This window comes from Siniperca chuatsi, linkage group LG5 (genome assembly GCF_020085105.1).
Source record: "Siniperca chuatsi isolate FFG_IHB_CAS linkage group LG5, ASM2008510v1, whole genome shotgun sequence".
NCBI classification, from domain to species: Eukaryota; Metazoa; Chordata; class Actinopteri; order Centrarchiformes; family Sinipercidae; genus Siniperca; species Siniperca chuatsi.
The window spans coordinates 21,275,341-21,297,269 of NC_058046.1; the positions used below are offsets into that span (position 1 = coordinate 21,275,341).

Below are 21,929 nucleotides of genomic sequence, written 5' to 3' on the forward strand. Positions count from 1 at the left end.
CAAATGAGGTACAGTGTGTGTTAAATGTAAGACCACATATATGTGGTGTCCCATAATTATGCATTTTCTTGCCAAGTGTATACAGAGCCTCTGTATGGACTATTATTGTACTGACTTACTTACCTGGAAGCCACGTTGATTTGCAGTATTTGCACTGAATTGTTTGATGCACATACAGCATGTGTTATGCAGATTTGTATGCGGAAAAATTAAATTTGAATTCAATTTAAAAAAAAATGTTATTTGGGTGCCTGTTCCCATTTTTTATTACGGCATGTATCAAGTGTGTGTTAAATTCTAACGTTTTATGATCAGACTATTAACAGTAGCCTAATACTGAATAAAATGAGTAGCCTAATTATTTCTGTATTACATATTAGGCTAAGAGCTAGGTGGGTGGAGTATTTATTGCATTCATAATGGCATGCCAACACAGAGCCGACCATTAACCGGCAACGATGTGCCCTGTACTGCCAACTCCGAACTGGAGACAGAAAGTCGGCCCGCATTTAATCCTGTTGGCAAAAGTTGCAGCGCGGCGGGTGCTTGGTGAATCAACAGTGGCATTATTTCCCCCAACAGCCAGGGGAAGCCAAGAGTATCATGTTGTTCAGGGTACTTCTGGCATTTCAACCATTTCCTTTATCATAAAACATGTATTGTCTGTAACGCGTTGTCGTCTTTCTCTCTCCCAGTTTCGATTGGTTCTTCAAATGAGGTGATGTGGTGTAATGTGTGCTAAATGTTCGTTCTGATGTTTAATAATGATGACTGACATATCACCGCCGACGATGGTTTACAGATACATGTGATGAATTAATGATACGGGCGCTATACAGAGCCACAGCTGTGCGTAATGGTCGCGCGTAACGGCGGCTGATCTGTTGCCGCTGTTGGAGCCGAAACAACCGGTGAACCTGCGCTTCGTCTTCCAGTGGTGGAGCAGGCGGAAGTATCGACGTGCAGACGGGTGATTAGGAGCGTCACTGCATCTATTTATGGTCGAGACTCGTGCACGTGCGTCCAGTTCCGCAGTGATTGACATTTATTAAACAGAACCAATGTCCACTCACGGATTTATAAATCTGACGGAGATAGTGCGTTTTGTGTGTACACACAGTTTTAGTCATAAATCTACACAGAGTTGTATGCACGTGGCCTCTCGGCTCTGGTGCTTTGGCTTCCCTTGATTACCAACTTCATGAAACTGTGAGTGGTCAGTTTTGGGAACAACTTTGAAGGGAAGCTACCGCACTTTTTGGCTTTACACCAATTAAACCCTAAACATTTAGAAACCTCATCCAAATGAAACAACAGGCAGAGTGAGTGAGTTTTCTACTGTTGGTAATGATGACAGCTGAGCTACCATGGTTTTTTTGTGAAGGGTAGCTAGCTAACTACCTAGCAAGCAGCAACGGAGGCTAACAGTAACATTTATGGAATGTACGTTAGTTAACGTTACCTGATAAACCAACTGCTGTAACTGACAATACAATCTGTTGGGAGGCCTAACATAAGCCACCATTACTTCGAAACTGGACCTGAGCACGGGTAGAAAAAGAGGACTGAGGTGGAATACATATGGAGAGGAGAGAGCTGGACACTTGGCCAACATATCAGTGGAGTCTTCTGTGCTGACCTCAAGTCCGCCGGGGAAACCAGACACGTTGCCTCCATGAAGGACGGTGGTCTTCACATACCGGTTGGTGAGGCTTTTTTAATTTAACTTTATCTGTGGCTTTGCTGAAGGCCAAATGGCTAACCATGGCTGTATAAGAATATAACGTTACTTTGCAACTGTTTATGTAGTTGCTTAAAATGGATGAAGTGTACCGTGTTTGCCTGAATGTAGCTGACAGCTGCATTATAGTCAGGGCTACTGAAGTTTGTCAGTAGCTGTGCCCAAACAGACCCTCGGTGCCATGGACAGGGCCTGATATATATTTGCTGTCAAGTCACCTATAGTCCGTTTCCACGGCAGATTCTTTGCCTTGTCAGTACAGGAAGAGCACAGGTGTTAATTAGTGACGACAGTGACGCAGCATGCACAAGATGAGAACTTCAAACACCCACCACTGCTTAAACAGAGCTATCATTTATGTTATTATTACACCTGTGGCTTTTATCCTATGATAAATTAAAATGTCTGTGATGTGTGATTGTTTGTGCAGCTATGTGGTGGTTACTTGTTGGAATGTTTTTTTCCTTGCTTTGCTTTTAAGTTGTGCTGTAATGTGAATGATTAGCTTTAATAGGTCCTTTTAATTAATTGATTTATAAGTAAGGAACTCTGTATGTAGGAGTAAGTCATGTTCTTGATACATGCATTAACAGGCTGTGGTTTTGATGTAAACTTCTAAATGTAATGTGTTAAGAGATGTGTGTATCTGTATCATATGTACATTGTTTCATTGTGATATCAACATAAATTTGTTATCTAAACATTGTCCTGTGATTAACAAAACAAATGTTTTTTTTGTGTGTGTGACAGAACTTCAAATTAAAAAATGTAGATGCCTTTTTTTGAAAAGACCTGTCTGTTTTTCCCACGCCACACCACTGCTAATCTGTGGTCTGAAGACCTGCTTTATTTTGCACATACTCGTACCATTATTGCACATTTTGTGTTAGGATTCCATGTCATTTAACCTGATTTGCACTACTGCCTGTGCTAAGTTAACATTTCAATGCATATTTTATTGTGAGGTAAAAAATTAGGACAGTCCTGCTGGGGACTGAAGTATGATCGCTGGTGTCCACGAAGCAAAAATGTCTGAAGAACTTTACTGTTTTGTTCATTTTGGCTCCATGTCAAAGTGTGTCTCAAGTGTTAAAAGAGGACAGTAGTAGCACAGACTTAGCGGTAGCATGCGACAAGTCAAGTCTTGTACTTTTCTCGTTACAACTTGACTTCTAGACAGATCAATAACAGTTTTTGATGCGCTGCCAGACCTCTCAGACTGTTGCTTCTAGCTGTTGGTTTAGTGTGCTGTGACAGGAACGCGTCCCTTATGTCTGCAAGCCTGGAATGAAGGAGGTGGGTGGTGTGTGTGTGTGTGTGTCATGCTGCTCTCAATTAGTTGCCACTTGAATCTGCTTTATTATTTTGGCTGAACTTAAGTTTGGATTTAAACCATTTTTGTCATTGTGACACCTGATCATTGATGCCTATAGTTTCATAGTCTGTGTGTGTGTATCACAGTCATCTCTCTCTGTCACTGTGCCATTTGTCAAAATCAGCACGGATGTGTTAGATCCATTAGCTTTGTCCCCCATCTGTCTCTCGCTCGCTTTTCTGCTCTTCCTCCCTCCACAACTGTCTCTATCATTGTCCCTCTCTCCTCCTCTCTCTTGCTCTCTTTGTCTCCCTGAGCAAATCACTCTTGTTGTCCCCCCCTAACTGTCCAAAGCAAACCTTATTGTATTGCATTGGCCAAAAGGCTATTACATTGCTCACTTTGTGGCAAAGGCACACACACATGCACTCCACGCAGCATGCTGCCAGTCACTTTTACACAGTCGCAACCATCTCTCTTGCCTGAGATTACACACACACATCCATGCCAGCCCACGTTAAATCAGGCTTATTTCTTGTATGTCTAGTTTGCTGCTCTAAAATAAGAGAGCTAAAATCAAACACAAGTCAAGCTAATGCAGGTGCTGAACAGCCACTTAGACTATTAAAAGAACCAACTGGAAAACATATACACAACATGTGCAAGTATTTTTCCTTCCCTTAATAAGAACTTAGAGCCTAAAGCATTTGACTGTGGTTGAATCTGTAACATGCCAGTCAGTGAGAGAATATGGAGCAGACTTATTGGCATGTGGTGATACTGATAAGCGGCGAATTTGTTGTGGTAGTTAAGAATGTAGGTGATGGCAAACTGCTGAGGATGTAGATTACTGATACCTCTTTTAGATCAAAGCAAGGACCTCTGAAAAATCAGTGTTTCCCCTCAGTGTGAATAGCTTAGCATGCTGTATCCAACCTGCCTACCTGCACATACAATTTATATAATAATAAAAATCCCTGAAACACTGAGTTTACTATATTTCTTTAATTTTTATTTCTTATAATGTTTTTAAGTAAAGTATGATAGCAATAGAAATGTAGTTTTCAGTTGATATTTTTTGATTTCTGTGGACATTTCAACCCTGCCTCAATCTTTGTTCATTAGGCATTTGGTTTTAGAAAGCTGTCAGTCACTGACAGGAATGGATGCCCATCTTTAAGGGAGATGTGAATAAGAAGCGAGAATAATAATTTTGCCTATTGTAAACTTTGAGATGATTGCAGTCATAGCATATCATCAATCTTGCAAGACAGATAAAGTGGGATTCATAGAAGACAGCTATCTATATATAAAGGCGATTATTGGAACTGTTTCCTTTTTTTTAATTTTATTTGAGTCGTAATATGGTGTCCAAGAAAATGATAAGGCAGTACTTGAAGGAAAATTGGTTTTATTATAAAATGGGTCTTTGGTTTTGTAGTTTTGGCCAGAATTCCTGTCGACATTTTCCTCAGCAATTATATTGCTGAGATCTAGGGATGTTGAGACATTGGTAGTCACTGCTTTACAATAAAATAGACAGAACATAAACAGGACATGCTACACAAGCTAAAGCACAAGCAGATGATTTTTTTTTTTTTTTAACAAACTGCTGGAAATAGTATTTATTTATTAATTTAACTTAGTTATATAAATTATCTGCATTAAAAGTATTTGCAATTTAAAATTATTACCTACTGTGTTTTTTTTCTTCTGAATAGATATGTAGCACTTAGAAGATGGTGTAAAGCTGTTCAGTAGTGCAAGTGAATTATTATTATTATTATTATTATTACTATTTTCTTTTCCAGCAGTTGAATTGGTGCAGCATATTTACATTTGCTGGATAACTTGGCTAAACTGAAGAGACACAATAAAATCAAAGTCTTTCAAAAAGAGAAAAATGAAAAAAAAATAAAATTTCACCCCCTGCAGGAAACAGCAATTCTGTCCCACCTCTGCCAGCATCAACCATTATTATCTCCTGGAGGAGGCACCAAACTAGTGACAAGCTAAGTTAGAGCTCCAGTGGGTTGCTAAACTAGGCATTTGAGTTACCATCTGAAGAATGCTTGTGACAAGCCTCTCATTAACCACCTGCATCTTATCAGTGACTAGATCAGTCACTGGCCTCTCTGTAGTCCTGCATTTGGCACTCGTACTATTTCACAACTATCAACAGGCCTCAAACAGAGTATCAATCAACACATTGCCAAACAACACTGACACATCACTGCTGGCTAGATGATGTAAGAAGTAGGCCCAGTAAAACTAGTTTGCTTTCCTTCAGTGAGCTAGATAGTTTTTCAGTCAATATGAACACATTTTCTGTTCCATGGGAATAGCTTCTATCTCATGTCCTCTTTGCTCCGTTACTATTGAGCAATCTAGTTGGGTTTATCCAAATGATAATTGTTTTAAATTGAGCACATCCCACCCATCATTTATTTCTGGCAAACAGGTGTTTCAGAATAATAATATGGTCATGGCTGGGACATGTGAAGCCTTTTGCAGTTTCTTGGTTTCCATGTCATTGCCGGTCAGGGTTTATCAGGTCTTATTTATGTAGCAGATTTCCACCACAGCATAATGTGGGGCTTTCATATCATCACTGACTTTCCTTCCTCACAACATGTTTTGATTCTTTTTGTTTCCAGCAGAACACTTTCCAGCTCCACTATATGTTCAAATGAGTTCAAATGAACTCGAATCAACCTAAATCTGATGACAGGCTGCTCAAAAAGATTTAAATTTTATATTTGATGGTGGGGAAGATTAATCTAAAAATTCTAGTCTCTGCTTTTAGTTACTTCCCAAGTGTTGAAATTAGGCAAAATATTGGGCCCACTCAATCCATAAAATATTAATCTAATAAATTGCAAATATAGGTGTGCTGAATATTATCCACTTGCTCAAACCATAAGAACTTTTTTTCAGTATGTTTCTCCAAATTAACTCAGCCAATTCCTTTGGTCGTCGTCACATAATCTCCAACTCCCATGTTGGCCTGGGGATGGATGCACATGGTGCACCAGCCGCTTCTTTTCACCTGCCAGTGGGGAGCTTCACCGAGACCGATGCATGCTGAGGTTCATGCTATCCTCCTCACATTCGCACAGGAGCCCCAACCACCTATGAGGAGTCAGTAGTTCAGTGACTTATTGGTTTTTTCCACCCTTGAGCACTGCCAGCTTTTGTTTGTTGGAACTCGCAACCAAGATGGAGGTACAGTGGCTGGAAACTGAACCCAGGTCTGTGTTTTGCTCCTGGGCCACCAGAGCTTCTCCACAGAGAGATTTTATAGATATTGGCAGGATATTAATGACCATATACACACTTTTAGCTTGTCAACTACACAAATAATACTTATAACAGGTTTGTAGGCACATTGGCATCCACAAAATGATACTGCTGGAGGATTTATGCCTTACTCAAGCGCACTCACCAGCAGTGTAGCGTCCTCACCAATCCTCTACCACCCTCAGCACTCACTTCAGGATATGTGCTGGTTTGTATCATCCTCTTGATAGTGATTCACATTTGTTGGCTCTGTCAGCCCACAGTGTATTCTTCCACTCTCCCTCTCTGGCCCTGCGTGAGAAACCAGAGATTTTCCTGATATGGGTCGACTTCTTTACACAGAGGCGTCGTTTAACTCGCCACTGCTCTGCTGTCTTCCCAAATACAGAGGAACACATAGCAGATTTTGGCTGACATTTTAAGAATGGCTTTTTTGTGTTTGAACTAGGCAGTTAGCGTAACAGTTGGCATAGTTTTATGTGAACGTACTCTATGGTGCTCATGTTGCCCACTCAGTGTCTCTCTGCTCTTTGCTATCGGACTACCATGTGTGCAACACAAGACAAATTTAGACTGGGCTTTTACAGGAAACAGATGGTAGGGTATTATGTTGACGATACTGTTAGCCACTGATGACTCTTCCAGGCAGCCCACTCGACATCTTTGCTCTTTTCCTCCTCCACTGAGACTCAAAATATTAAACATAATGGGCCATTTTTGGCTTGTAAGAGGAAGCTGGCACATTGAAGAGCTTAATTTCGATACCATTCTCTTTTTATTTCTTCCTCTCCTCCTTCAGCCCCCTAGCACTCTTGCTCCTCCAGTTGGCATAATGTGAACCCATCAATGTACAGTCAAACAGACCTTGCATTTGCTGCCATTATTGTGCAATTTCCATCTGCAGGAATTTTCTGTAAACAACATTTTAGGTTGAAGGGGAGAATTTCAGAGAACAGCCCTGTTTGTTCTTCTTCTTGTTCTCCTTCTCCTCCTCCTCCTCCATTTTAGAAATACTAAAGTCCTATGCCCCCTTTTCCCGGGAGAAAGGTTTGAAGACTTAAGTGTAAATGTCCACCTTTCAGTACATTTTCAGAACAGACATAATCGTTCAACACACTTACTCACCACTCCTGCCATTTGGTCCATTTAACCTTTGAAATGAACTAAATTAACAGGCTCTTGCTCAGTTGAATCAAGAAAGTGAGTTCCTTGGATGCATCAAAAACCTTCACATCATAAAATGTCTTTTGAGGCTCTGTAGATGCTTGCGATATACAGTATAGTACCATTATTATATAATTACTGGAATTAATGTCTCTCCATGTTTTTTTCCCCAAGGTTTATCAGATAATTGAGTTGAGAGTTGCTGCTGAGGCACTGTGCAGTTGAGAACATCATGCGTCTTTACTTTTTAAGTATTATTTTTAATTTGTGTTTGTGAAAAGGAAACATGTCTCTCTGCACATCTTCCAGCAGTATGCAGCTGAATCAGGTGCTTCTCAGCGCGAGAACAACAATGATTTTTGACTTGATGAAGGCACAGTAGACACAGTTATAGGCTGCAAATTGATCAGTGTGCTCCAGTCCCTTTTTTCCCCTTTTTAATTATATGTGCCTGTGGTTTAAGCATTTGTTAAACAAGTGTGTGAAAGTCGGTTAACATCGTAAAAATAAGACATAAAGAAGATATACATTTTGTAGATATTACAGCTGTACAAAGTTGAAAATGTGTTTTAGAGAAAATGGGCTTTATCTAGCAGATTTGTTAACATTAGCAAAATTATTTCCATTTGCTACAGTCAAAGTACTTCTGTGTGTCTGGATTTGTAAAACAAAACAAAAGCCACCAGAAATTTTGCTGCACTGGGTAAGCATTTCTAACCAAATGTTCTTCTGATCTTTAAATCCAATATTCAGGACCTTCAATTAATCTCTCTCCAAAATCTGGAGTAGAAATTTGAAGGAAGCATCCAGATGATACTGTTAATCGATCATCTAAAAACAAAAACATAGGTAGTTGATGCTGTGACACCTTGAACAGTTAAGGTCAGCACACCAGAACAGCTAAAAATGTAAGTTTAATAGCATTTGTCATTGCAGATTAAGTGTATTCAAATGTTTATAACATTTATTGCAGTACGTTCTATAGAGGCTACAAAATGAGCGTAGTATTAAAGTTGGACTTCGTCTCTTCATTGTAAAGTATCTGAAAGTAATGTGATGAATTGTTTCCATATTACCCACCGCTGCATAGTAAATATCCATTCCCAATGTGACTTTTGGGTTAATTCCCACTGAAAACTGGAGGTGTGATAGTGAGAGACAGAACTGAGAGAAGGTGGTGGTGAAACTGACAGACAGGCACATACAGAGACAGAGTTACAAGATAATGGGATGGGCATTTGAGAAAGAAAGAAAGCAGAAAGAAAGCAGAAAGAAATACAACATAAAAGAAAACAAACACTACATACCCTGTCGATAACAAGGGAAAATGTCCTACATTAAGATTATGATGGTAATGCGTAATGACTTTATTAGGGACAGATGGGTTTAGGTATTTGGATTTCAAAACGGGTTCCTACCAAATCCACTAATAGAAATGCTAGGTAGATTTGTCAGAACTGCATCTTTTTAGGAGCATGTACTGCATTTCAGAGTGTGTGTGTGTGTGTGTGTGTGTGGTGCATGTAGTCTTTGTACGATGTGTGTGGGGTGCTCTGCGGCTGCAGTAGCTCCGTCAGGGGACCACAGCAGTGACAGCAGGCTCATTTGCTGCATGATTATCGACGGGGTTGTTGCAACTAAGAGGAAAGGCTGCCTATGCGCACACACACACACACACACACACACACACACTGCTTCTTGTTTAAGCCAATTATGCAGGCCAGCAACCTGCCATATGGCTTCTGCTAATTCAGAATCTGCATTTGTGTATGTGTGTGTGTGTGTGTGTGTGAGAGAGTGAGTGAGTGGTGTCATTATAACACAAAGTCAGATCGAGCCTGCGGCCACAGAGCAGATGTCAAAGAAAGAGAAATCTTAACCAGTACGAACAGTCCAGCACTGTCTGGGCAACGTGTTCAAGATGAATCAAATAAATATTTATCTATCCATCCGTCCATGAGGTTATGTTTGATGATTTTCTATTTAATGATCCCTAATTTTGGTCAAACAGTGGAGAGGTATTTATCTTATGGATGGACGTGGAGCAGGGACAGACAGCTAGACACACAGATCAGCAGAGCGTCCTGTGTAGAATAGCCTGCTTTCAATCTAGGGTAATGATATCAGTGCTACCACCACAGTAATCCATTATGGATTAATGGATTGGAAAGTTCACATAACGTTGCTGCAAAGTCACAGGGGGACACTGTTACACTGTTGAGCTGAGGGATAAATCGGAAGTTGGACAAATTTGGTGATATGTTGTCAGACAGATTTGAGAATTGTAGATGCATCTCTCATCTGTGCAAAAAAAAAATAAATGAGGATTCAAATAAAAAACATGTTACCTAATCAGTACTTGAACTACTGATTTAATTAAAAGTGCATTTTTCAAAATTTATGAATTTGAAATAACATGGATTCAGTGCCTTTGTTCTCAAATATGATGATTATCTCATTGTTTCATTGGACTGAATATATCCAAATATATGAATATCGAATGCATTACACAGCCATCCCTATTTTAATAAAATGAAATTGCATAATTTGTTATTTTGGGCTATTAAATACGACCATATCCTCTGGTAACTCTGAGGAAAATCCATGAAATTCTTACAGTTGATGGACTGCCTACTTGTTTTTTTTTTTTTTTTTTTCTTTGGAAGTCTTGAAAGGAGGAACGAGCCTCGGGCTTGAGAGGACCACTGAGAGATGGAAAAATCCCCCACACCTGCTCAAACCTATTTTTTGCGCGTGCGCACACCCAAAAGCATACAGACACTCAATCACATACACATGCACATCGATATGCAACAAACTTAAGAAGAGTGAGACCGCAGGCTTTTGTGCTTCTGCTTTGATGTGTGTAAAACAGAGTGGTGCTTGTGTGCATGCATGTGTGTATCTGGTAGTCTTGTGTCCTTTGATATAGTTGTATTAAGGTTGGCTGTGCAAGTCCAAGATAATCTTTACTTTTTAGATTCTATGACAGCTACAGTTGCAGCCACTGAAAAGTGTGTGTCTGACTGAAGACTGATCATGTCTCAACACTTCTCACAGAAAACGGTTAATGCTTTGTAGGCAATGAGCTGTTGCCACGGGGTGTTTTAAATTTAGATTTCTCCATCACTTTAAGTAGACTGAATTCATCCTTCCATTTTTCTGTTCCATTATTTCATAAATATTAGAATTTGAAAGGCTTACCTTTTCACAATTCAAAAAAACTTAGAATTTTAATGCAGATAGTTTTTATTGCAATTTTCTCCTCATAAAATTCCCCACTGATACGAGAACAATGGGCCATAAGGCTTTGGTACTCAAGTGTGAAGCAGTCTCGCTCTCCCTGTCTGTTTGCCTGTCTTACTTTCTCTCTCCTACCCAATTTGTTCCAAAGTCAAACTCAATCTTAACTATTTTCACACATAATGATCAGATCAGATATTTTGTACCAGCAAGACACACATCACACGTTATAGGCAAGGGTGTCAAATATTTAGTATGGTCATACTCATATTATAGTTTTAATTGATATATTGTCAGTATGATGCATACATCAGATAGTAGTGATAGATGCTTGAAATAAATGTATTATGTTTATTAAGGCAAAGATGACAAGGTTGAACTGCTTTAAAGGATATTAAAATCTTTGCTTATCGTGTTGCCATTCTCAATGAAATATTGCTTTTTTTGGATCTCACTGTCTCCTCCTTTGTGTGCTGTAACATACTACCTCTTATCTGAGTCTACTAGCTTCTTTGCTACAACAGTGTGTCTTTCGTCCAGTCTTATCTGGCTCGATATATTGTGCTTTCAATTGTATTTTGCAAGAAGAATCCATATAAACAACCCACTGTTTTGAAATCCACGAGTTCATGAGTTGTGATATTTAGTACTTCCTTACTTTACCTGATGTCTTTGGAAATTATTGAAAGTTTTTTGTTCTCATTTCTTGTCCTTCGGCATTGTTGGAGAAACCGGAAACACAAATAATTCACTATGTGTGAAAACATACAAGTAGGAATCCTCTCATGTTGAAAACTTATACAAATTTCATTTTAAGGCAGCTAAACTAACATTTCAGATGCTACAGCACAGCAGAACGGTAGTCTTGCGTGATTGGGGTGTACGCTTCAGAGAAAGGTGAAACAAATTATGTGAGCTGAATTTTATGTGTATAGCTTATTAGAGTATTGTACTCAATATGTCCAAGACATATCAGTGCACCTAAACAAGACTATAATGGAACTAATTGTATCATGGTTGATTCTGCACCATTATACAGTGACCCTGGTTTGGAAAACACAACCACTATGACAACCTACAGATCTGGCAACCAACCTCAGTCTCCCAAATGCACAACAAAGGAAATCAAGCAAGTGAATGCTGTAGATGAAGCATTTGCTCAGCTGCTAAATTGTGACTCAACAAAGCCTGACATGGGTTCAGAGGTCTGTGATTTTGGATGATGATGATTATGGGTCTGAATCAGAGTATAAGCCAAAACGTATCTCCAGTATGCTGCAAAGAGGAATGCTAATGTGCCTTGCACACCTCCACTCCCTGCAGACTAAGACAGGCAGGGGATGCCAAGGGGTGGAATAGACATGAACTGTTACAGAGACAGCAAAAATTTTTCAACACATTATAATTAACACCTCCAGCAGTCTAAGTTCATTATGGTTAAACATCATAAAACATGGACAGTAGCATTTAATACGTATGTAGCCAATTCTGAAACCAGCAGTAATACAGCAACGTAATACCACAATACAAAGAATGATATGACAGATGATATGATCTTAACAGAGCTAATATACAGTGTATTTTTTGGGAAAGAGTCTGGTTCTACCCTGCAGTTTTCTGTCAGATTATGAGCTGCTAAAAATTGGAGCAAGATAAAACCACACCAGATACAGCCACAAAAACAGCACTACCTGTACCACCTCCCATGTTGTGGTCCTAGCACTGTTGGTGCTCTAGGCAAGATCATGCAGTCAGTCCCCCCTACACACTAGTGCACACACACACACGCTATTCCACTACAACACAAAACATCATGCAGGCACATACCACACACTGTGAGCTGTTATAATTTATGAATGTGAGAAGTGAAAAGTATGCAAGTCAAGGTGAAGATAATAAAGTAAAATTACAGCTTATTCTATGCGTGGCTAAGCTGTTGAAGATACATTTTAAGGTGAGTAATACGCAGCCTTGTGGATGGACTGGCTGAATACAGTGCAACAATCCCATGTGTGGCTTCCTACTCATCGCGATTTTAGAAGCCAAAATGTTACATAACAGTAAAAAATATTCAGGAGGACACATACTTATGTCTTTATCCAACTTCTCCCCTTATTCTTTTCTCTTAATTGTGAAGCTACAGTCGTGCCTTCGTTCTCCTTATGATGGTATGAGGTTTTGGTAACAATGTAATAGGATTTTCTGTGATGACCACAATCTGCATAAATACTGTTAATATGTTATTTTTATGTAAAAACATTTGCTATATATCCCCTCAAAGGCAAACCCATCTCCATCATGGTTTTATTTATTTATTTATTTTTTTGGTAAAATAGTCAGTAGCAATCTATAACAAAATTATATGCTTATTCTACATGAACATTTTCTTTGGTATTTTTGTCATATACAGATATGCAATGATGATTGCTGGGTAAGATGTATGTTGATGTGTGTGCTTTATAACTAGTAACTACCTTATGCCACTGCTCTCGCCCCTCCCTAAAAGCCCAAACTCACTCTCAGCCAGACTGTGGCATATTTAGTTAAGCTCAAGCCAAGGTGACGGGTGTTATAACTGCTATAACTTGTTAGTCACCATTATTAGCTTAAGCTTATAGCATTTTACACTGCATAAATTCGCCTAGCGGCTACTGGACTTTTCCTTCACTCATAGCTTAACAATTGACATAATATTTATGCTTTTCTTACTCACTATTGGTTTAAGTCACTGCATCTCCCGGCAGAACACCACGGTTGAATATCGCTTTTATGTAACGTAATGAGTTGTTGTCAACTCATGTAGTTCACCTGTCTCTCCTCTCCTACACTCCGTGTGTGCTAAGCCCACACACACACATGGAGCCTCCTCAGCGGCCCTTCTGCCCCCCCAAAGCAGTCAACCTTGGGAAACACTGCGTTGCTGTCATCCTCTTGTGATCTAAGATGTCATTTAAAATTAGAGCTAGCCGCTAGTCTCAGAACAGCAGACTAAATCAATCAATCACTGTCGCTTTAATCCACACAACCTGTGTGGTTGAAATGTAGACATTCATTTGCTTCTACAAGCCTCTGGAATATTTTGTGGTCAGAACCTGAAGATCAGCAGCTACTGGTACAGAACAGCAGCAGAACAAACTTGTATTGTTTAGTTAGAGCATGCCAAAGAGCCACTTCATGTGAATAATTTCTGCTATTCTTGAGTTTCAACTTCAGAGAGGCGAAACTGAAACATTGACTCTGTTTTTGTGTATTTAGTAGAATTTAAAATTTTGTTTAAAAAATGCCACCATGTAAAGCCCCGCTGAGCAGTCTGAAAAAAGGTGACCTGTGCCACATGTATTTTACTACTCCCCACCACCCTCCATTTGCTTCATCTACTCCACTGGCACTGGCTGCAATCAGCGGTGTAATTTTAGTTAGCTCTGGTATGGACATGTACCTGCCGCTTTTCTAACAACCTAAAATTGTCCCTACTTCTAGTGAAGGCTTCGAGTGAATGTCTCTGTGCCTCTGTTGCAATCACCTCAGTGCCTATACTTCTATGTAAAGTAACCATAGTATATTACTTTTTGATGAGTAATAAATCTTGTTCTATTGCTTGAAAAAAATCATATTACAACATATTTTAAGTACTGATTTACTTGTGAACAAAACTAGATCTCATTCTGTCCTGACTAGTGAGTGTAATTGTTCTTATTCACGCAAGTATATTTAATGAATGACAGTCATACTTGTCTTATTCGCTGATCACTTTACAGAATGCATTTAATAGGATTGTTAGGTAATGACCAAACCACAATCTATTTCAATCTATTTCAATATTTTCAGCTTGATGTAGCCATGACTTATTAAAAAAAAAAAAAAAAAAAAAAAAAAGAAAAAGAAAAGTGTACTGCAGGGCTTTTCCATGGCTTTCCAGTGATATTACTTACAATATAATGGTTAACAGCAGTGTCATTTTTGGATACTTGATTAAAAATTGCACTTCTAGTACTTTTCTGTGATTGTGATGCGTTTGTTTTCCCCCCCGATGGGAACTTAGAAAGTGGGCACCATATTATTAACGTCCACAATAAAATGTTCGTCTGACAGCTTATGGGTATGTTTTTTGATTATCTGCTTTAAAAGATCTGTAGATCTGTGACAGTTGTGCTGCTGCAGCATTCAGAACCAAAATAATGTGTAGAACAGCGTAATAGTATCCCTATCACTTCATGTGTGGAATTTATACTAATCGCAGAAAAACATATTTTATTTTACTTTTGACACCCAGTTGTGCAGACTTTGTTTATGCTGTGTTGGCTACAAACTGTCAGCAATTAAGGGGCAGCTACAGATTTCTGTTGATGAATTGTGCAACAATGAGCTTGTGAAGACCATTATTAACTAAAGAGGGAACAGATATTAAATCGTTATGTTCAGTTAGTTTGAGCAGGCATATTTGCACTGTTGTCTGGTGCTTGTGGTTTCAATTTAAGTCTTGATTGATTCACATATGATAAAGCACTAAAGCCTGTGGTTCCTTGTGCGTCATATCTGAGTAGGAGATTAATCAAATAATCTAATTCATTGAAAGATCTAATTCATCCCTTTCTGACAGTCTGAATGATTCAAGTAAGTTAAAAGCAGTGGTTTCCACTTCAAAACCTGCAATTTATTTGATATTTGGTGTGTTTGAATGAAGCTGGTTCACCAGCTCAACAGCTTTGTTCCCACCTTCTTATCAGTCTGACTGGCTTTAGTGACTTGTTTTTGCCTTGATCAAAGAGACATACAGTCATGTATTAGCTCAAAACAAGTAAAAGATTGAGCTTGTATTGCTTATGTTGATCCCATCTACTGGTATCCAATCAAGTACTATGCTGGTGCATATTTTCAATATATGTAAGAAAGAACCTTGTCTAGCCAACCTAAAGCAGTAAATACTGTAGATCACCATCTTCAGTAAGCACAAATAGCATAACTAAATGAAAAACAACAACAAAAAGGTGTATGTATGTATGTATGTATGTATGTATGTATACACACATATATCTATCTATCTATCTCTATCTATCTCTATCTATATCTATCTATATCTATCTATATCTATCTATCTATCTATCTAGTAATGTCATGTATTTTAAAAAAAAAGTCTTGGCCATTATTTACATAGCAAATAACTGTGTGAATCAGCTTCTTACTTTATTTTCCCCACTCTCACAAATCGTTTGTGTTGCTGTAGACCACAGGGTAACATACAACTTTACTTTTCAAAACTCCAATTCTTCAATCCAGCAGTTAAAAACAAACCATAACGTTGCACATATTTCCTGTGAAGGTTAGCAGCTTATAAATAGGTAGCCGGTATCCGTGAGTGTTTGTTGTAAGCACGGGTTAGCCTACCTTAACGGGTAACTCAGTAAATTATTTACGTTCAAGTATTGTTTTAGAACACTCTTTGCTTTATCAATACATCTACCAAAAACATCCACAAAATATCATATTGTGATTGTCAATACATGTACAGTATCAACAACCAGGCAGTAACATTATCTCATATACTGTAGCAGGACCCTGTAAGTTGAGAATTCACATCATATGCAATCAGTAACTAATTATATTTACATTTACATATTTGGTTACACAGTCACAAAATGCATTTCAAAACGTTACATTTTAACGTGAAGGGTCTCCATATTTTCAGGCAACTTTTGTTGCTACCCCTTACCATAACTAAACCAAATTAATCTGCATCTCTGATAACAGAGTCATCATAGTGTGAGGACAGAGAGTCCTGAAGTCCTGAACACCCTGCATGTGTACTTTGTATGCACCTTGGTAGAGTGAGCTGCCAAAATACTCGCAGACCAATTTTCTGCTGCTGCCCATGATTAGAATGATTCGTCTTTGTCCACATGTCTATGTGTCCAAACCACAACTTAAACAGTGATGATGAAAATTTAGAGAAACTGTCTGGGGTACAAATTGGAGTACCACCTTCCTTCATTATAACACACGCACACACACACACACTCCCCCTCCTGTCTCACCTTTTTCTCTCCTTAGTCCATCAGAGCCTATCCTATTCTGAATCTAAAGCGTGTGTCTGGAGAATATTTAGTTTGACCTGTTTTATGGCTCCCCCGATGCATTGCAGCTGTGAGCAGTCATGTGTTTCATTGATAATGAAAGAAAAGGGGAAACAAAGGGAGAGAGGGATGGAGAGAGAGAGTGTGAGCGAGTGAGTCATGCATCTATTTGATAATGATGACCCATTGGTTCAGAAGTGTGTGTCACAATCTCAGTGGCAAGGGAAAGCATTTGACACGCTCAGGACATTCTTTGGTTCCTGCCTGCTTCAATTAAGTTCCTGCTGTTTGTGGCTTTAGAGCCTGTGGCTCCACTAATCTGATGTGTGTCTGTGTGAGAGTGAATTAGTGTTTGTGTATTTCCCCGCGTGCATTTCTGTGTGACTGCTTGTGCCTGTCATTGTGTGTGTGTGTGTGTGTTTGCAAGGCCCTGCTGCTGATGTATTTGGGCCTCGCAGGTTTGTTAACCTGTTCTTTTTAAAGTTGTTGTCTTTTACTCCCCTCCAAAACAAACTTCTGGTTCATCTTATTCCCCCTGGTTTGACCATTAAAGTGTAACTTCACCCCCAAATTCTGCTAGCTACCTCCCAGCATATTTATAAAATGCAGCAGAGGACTACAGGACAAACACTTTAGGCGTGTGCGTGTGTGTGTGGGTGGGTGGGTGTGTGGGTGGTGGGAGGTAAGGAGACACCGACCAGAGTGAGCGACAGACAGCTAACCAGCCAGCTGCTGTCAGAGTCTACGTGTCCACGCTGGAAACACACTGGAGCTTTGACGGTCAGAAGCACATTCATGGCGCTTTGTAAAAGTTTCTTTGTGGTACTTGTGTTGTAGCTGAGCTAAGAGGCTCTCCGGTGAGTGTGTGTGTCTTTGGGGGAGTGTCACTACGTAGCCGTAGCCCTGCTGTTTATTATGGGATCATCATCATCAAAAGAAAGAATGCAGTCCGGTTGTGCTTCTACAGCCGTCAAAAGTACTCTTAAACTCTTGTGAATAAACTCTTGTGAAAGATGCTCAAAAACCACGTTTCGGTGTGCAGTACCACTTTAAGTTCAGGAACAAGGTATAAATTATATAGCCATACTCGCTCTAATGCTCATCAAACACGATAAAAATATCTTGAAGAATGAAATGTGGAGAGCCAACTTTGCTGTTCTCCAGAAGAAAGTCTGTGTTGTTGCCTAAATCAAAGGAGTTCACCATACCTTGTGCATCTTGTATGTTTATTTAACTTTATTAACATTCAGCAGAGCATGCTATATTAATGTTAGCATGTTAACATGGCCAAAATTTTTGACTTTCAGAGCAACAGATGGACTGCCCAATTTTGCCATTTCTAGAGCCACACTGCTAGCATGACTTAAAAGCTTTTTGACTACTATATTCATTAAGATCCTGGATAAATTCTGCCAAGAGCTGGTGATATATCAATATAATACTTGTATTATGATATGAAACTAAATATCGCCAGGGAATATGAATCTGACTAGCAGAGAGAGAGAGAGACCCCCCCCCCCTATGATCTTCATTATCCGCATAATATGTAGACAAGAAAAAATAACATGCACCTGGTGGTGGGAAAAAAAAGGACTTAACCAGAGTGCATTAGTCAGACAAGATAAATGGAGCACTCATTCAGAAGAAGCACTATACTGGATATGTGATTTTAACCCTTTGGACTGGTCTTACTGGGCTGCTCACCCCCACAGGTTGCAGCTCCATGTCTCTGTATTTTATTAGCAATTGTTGGGAGCTTCTCGCATATTTTTTTACTTTCTACCTGTAAAACTTTGTCCCAGTTCGTCTATGTCTTTCACAGAGATGAGCTTTCTCTCACTTGTCCGACATCCATGGCTGAATTCTTCAAGTTGAGTGACCTTAGCACCATAAGAATTGCATACTTGAATTTAAATCAAATTACAGCAAGGGTTATATTGATAACTGAATGTGCAACATGGCTAGACAGATTTATGTTGTGCCCATTTATCATCTAGGCTGTCATCATCACAAATCAATCCAGCACAGTTCATTTCATTATAAGCTACTTCACCATGCCCGACTTTGCCAAAAGTCCCCAATAGTCAAGCTAATATTTGTTTGTTCCTAATAAATAAATCATATAGAGTATAAGAATTTGACTAATCTATATTCTCATTATTCATTCAAGTAATTGCAAAAAACAACAGTAAATATTACACAGTTATTCAAAACAAAGTAAAATCCCAAAACAACATATTGTGACTTGGAACAAATACTTTTTATTCAGTAATCTGTAACACAAACATTGTTGAAAATCATCTTTTCTACAAGTAAGAGCATACGTAAGACTCAAAATCTTCCTGTTGTATTGACTTTTCAGTTTAAACCTAACTTTTACCCTGATATCACCACACACCTAAATATTATGTGAAAATGAAGTGACAAATGGGGGAAAATACAAATTTGCTCCTGATTGTGCCCCTCGAAGTAAGAAATTAGTTTTTTGAGTTTTTGCACTTGAAATGGTATTCTTTTTATTTTCATTGACAACTAGCCTTGTTAACATGTACTCCAGGGGCAATATCTCCTAAAATCATTATCGTGATCAATTGTCACATTGACCTTGGTAAAGATTAATAAAAGATATCTTATTTAAATACACCTGTATTGAATAAGTGTGTGTGTGTGTGATTCGCTGTGGTCACAGTGGACCTCTTATTAATTCTTTGTACTGAAATTACACAGAAAATCATGGATTATGACTGAATAATATTCTCTAGTTAAGAACTCTTTTAAATGGCTAAAATAGGATGATCAAACTAAAATATGCTATATTGCACATGTGTTGCAACTATAAAAATAAGTGATGTTATACATAGATCTGAATAACACTTTTGTGGCTTCTGTTATTCCATCAGCAGAATGTATAGTGTGAGATTATTTTAACAGATGCTTCTTCTGAATCGACCTGCTTGAGCCTCCAGACTGTCCTGAGGAAACACAGGTGAGACGCCTGACTGTTCCAGGCTGAAGTTGTAGCTAGCTTCATGGTTAACCTCCACGTCACCGTACATAGCTCTTGGTAAACTAAACTCTGGAACCCTGCTTGGCTCTTGAGAAGCTGTAGCATTTATTTTCTGAGAAACTGCATGTCATACTGAGCATTCACTGTTGCTTTTACAGCTAACCTGACTCTGCGATGTCCAGCACACCTGCCTGTCCACACTTGCCACACACATACCACACTGAACACTTCAAAAGATGCTGTGTATTTACACGTAGTATTTACATATAGCTTCATTTTGTCCTGTACTGTGTTGACTGGAGGGTAGGTGGCATCCTGTATGAAGGAACAAATTTATCAAACATATCAATATTACTCAAAATAAGTCAGTCAGAGACTCATAATGTCGGTTTTGGTTATTTTTTGATGAATTGTCCAGTCCCAGTTAATATGTAGTATACCATGCCTTTACTTTGAAACCACCATGTTTAACTTGTCCACGTACCACTTCAGTATTGCATGGTATCAGTATATTAAGGTGTACAAGCACCCACAACAAAAATGGAAAGTGTCCAAGGCACTGAATTCTTTTTAGCTTCTGCATGTGCTACAGTGTTTTTGTAGCTGAACCTGCACTCTGACCTTCCTGTGGAGGTCGATGATTTTAAAAAGGATGTCCCTTTGCAGATGATACTGCAACACATTTGTCGAACCTAGAAAGTGCTATACCACCTGCATCCCTTATCTTCAGCCACATCATCTCTAACAATATCTACAGTGGACTCAGCCCTTATCATTGGTTGGGAATCTTGTCAGTGTGTGTCATTGAGTCCTCCATGACTTCTGTGTATCCCAGTGTGTCCATTTGACAGAGGAACAGTAGATCAGGCAGTTTATCTCTCTCTGCTCTCACTCCTCCTCCTGCCACTCTTCCCTCACTTTTTCTATAGCTTTCAGGGTCAGCTGACTAAACAGACAATTAGGCCGCCACTATCACCTGAGGAGCACCGGCCTTATGTGTGTGTGTGTGTGTGTACTGTATGTGTCATTGTCAGTGTGACCACTTGAAGCTGTACAAGGACACCAGTGGATAATATTTTCAGGCTTCCGTAGTCTTGCAATAGAGCAGATCTGAATTATAGCTGTAAGCATGTTGCTTTTTTTAAACAACCAGAGGAGAGGAGAGGTACATGGGGAGATGAAAAGCCTGATGGCGAAGATATTAATATGGTGAATGCCCCTTTGATACCGTTGTATTGTGGTGGTTTATGTACACACACACACACACACACACACACACACACACACACACACACACACACTTTTAAGCAGCAATACATATTTTCCTGTCTTTTCCTCTCCTCAGCCATCAGCTCAGAAAAGCAGAGCTCATCTAATCTGTAAGTAAGGAGAAATAACAATAGCAGGGGCAGCAATGAGAATAGTATATTTTGAAAATGGATCACCTCCCTCCTTCTCTCTGAAACAAGTCATTCAGGCAAACAAACGAGGGAAAGGGAATATGAGCGTATATATGAGAGGGAGGATTGATGGGAGGTATTGATAGAATTTTACACTCCTGCTTGAATTGACAATTATCCGCTAGATGAAATTGGAATTGGGTTGTAGAAGTGGTGGGGACCTTTTTGCAGTGAAACCCAGATGCAAATATTCGGATAATTTACATGAGCGCTTCATACCCTCTCTCCCTCATATATTCAAGAATTTAATAGCCTACTTTCTTCGCAACTCATCTCAAAAACAGAGGAAGAAAGGGAGAAAGGCGTCGAGGGGGAAGAGGGGATATGGGAAAAGAAAGGAAGAGACAGATGCAGAATAGAGCTAGGAGCAAATTCAGCCCTTAATTTGCAAACCATAAGCAAATTATGGGTACACAATTTCTTCCCTCCTGCCAGTAGCTGGTGATGCAGTTTGTTTTGGCTGGCTTGCATTTCCTCCCTGCAATCCATAAGGTGGGCCAAATACCAAAGCCACCTCTCTGACCTGAGGCAAAAAGACACAGGTGGTAAAGAAGCAAACAGAGAGAGGAGAGGAGGAAGAAAACAAGAATGACAAGAAACCCAGTCATGAACACAGTTGCCAGTAGAA

General features: G+C 39.2%; 1 protein-coding gene across 1 annotated transcript in view; it reads left to right on the top strand.

Moving 5' to 3' along the window:
• Positions 1-829: 829 nt before the first annotated feature.
• grid2 (glutamate receptor, ionotropic, delta 2) overlaps positions 830-21,929 on the top strand; it is a 535,356-nt gene continuing 514,256 nt past the window's right edge. Inside the window, exon 1 of the mRNA XM_044195946.1 lies at positions 830-1,702. The gene's annotated coding sequence lies outside the window, so the exon portion shown is untranslated. The remainder of the gene's footprint in view (positions 1,703-21,929) is intronic.